This window comes from Phalaenopsis equestris, unplaced genomic scaffold (genome assembly GCF_001263595.1).
Source record: "Phalaenopsis equestris unplaced genomic scaffold, ASM126359v1 Scaffold000098, whole genome shotgun sequence".
Classification (NCBI taxonomy): Eukaryota; Viridiplantae; Streptophyta; class Magnoliopsida; order Asparagales; family Orchidaceae; genus Phalaenopsis; species Phalaenopsis equestris.
The window spans coordinates 246,650-248,427 of NW_018164540.1; positions in this window are offsets into that span (position 1 = coordinate 246,650).

Genomic DNA, 1,778 nt, shown 5'->3' on the forward strand with positions numbered 1-1,778 from the left:
TTTTTTAAATTTTTTAAAAAATTTTTTTTTTTTTTTTTTTTTTTTTTTTTTTTTGATCTTTTGATAGCCATCTAACTATATGTTTAAGTGAGAGTATATTAATAAATCCAAATTTTATCTAAATATCAAAAATATTTTTGGTTGGAATAAATTTTTTCTATTAAGTATTAAATATAAACTTATTTTTTTAGCAGCCCATAAATACGTCTCTTAATTCATTTCAGAAAAGAAACCTGACAATTTTATTATTATTATTATTTTCTTTTTGTCTTACGGTTTAACATTTACTGCTTTGACATGGGAATAGTATTTTCATGGCGTGAGATTTAATCAAGCGGTCAATATTTAATTGCTATTTTATTTTATTTATTTATATGTGATAATTAAGCTTGCGAGTGTGACTGGCTGCTCTTGACATAATCAGCTATCATCTGGAAAAATAATTCATTTCTATACAAAAATAATTATCTCAAATTAATAAATTGTTGCCGTCTGAGACTATTTGCTGAAACTTAAATGAATATATATATATATATATATATTTCTATGTATGTATGAACAGAGTTTTAAATTGAACATTTTAATATTTTTACTTATAATTATAATTGTATTTCTTCTTATTTTATTTGTTTTGATACTTACGAAGTGGTGAGCCATGTATTTTAATTTATGTAACTAAACTATAATATTTTGAGACATATGTTTTATCTATTATCTTTCATAAAGCAGTTCTGTTGCAAACTGTTAAACCAAACAGAGGCAGAATTGTCATTTATTCAACAACAACTCCAAGTAAGCTGTTCTGAATAAACTGTCTCGAACAGCAAGCCAGCTTATTCTGATAATCTGCAGATTATCACAATAATCAGCTTATCAGCAGATTATAAATAAGCAACAGCTTCCCCAAACATACCCTAAGTAGAAATCGAATCTATTTAAATCTCTCTATCTCTCTCTTGCGAATATTATTTAAGTAGGTCATTAAATTTGGTATATTTACAAGACTATCTGTTTATCAAAGTAACATTGCATATAAGTTGGTGTTGAATTAATTGATTTTTGCAGTATAGGACATCTTTTTCACTTTCCATAATTCTAAAATATTAATTAAAACAATGTGCCTACTATGTATATAATTTTGGGGCATTTACATGAAGGCCACCTCATTTCTATGTATTTGCATATGACACGAAAACTCTACTTTTTACATTTATGCCACTCAAATCTTCCCTATCATATTAAAAAAAATACCACCGTTTTAATCTTTATAAAGTGAAATACACCTCTTTATACATAGGGAAGGTGGCACGTATTAAAAATTTGAAGTTTAGGTGTTAGATATGTAAATACATAAGATTTGAGTGATATGTATGTAAACATTCCTATAATTTCTTATGTATATAGAACATCTGTAGAAAATGAAGGCAATATATACCAATCTTTAATATTGTGATTATTTTATTATTTGCCAATATTTGTATATTTGCGCAAACCAAAATATTTATCATTGAATCAAATTGTGTGTGTGTGTGTGTGTGTATATACGCTGCATACTCAGATTAGTTGGTCGGGCCTGAGTTGGTCGGGCATCTGCTTGTCAGTTGTAAGTTCACTCTGATTCGGGGTTTGATTCTCGTTGGTGAAGGGTGTGGTACTCGAATTGTTAGGCGCATCGGGGATGGTTGAGGCTCGTATAATAGTTTCACACTATATATATATATATATAAAAGAAATAACCGAAAGCTATTAGGCGAGCCGATCATCTTTCAGTGCGCTAT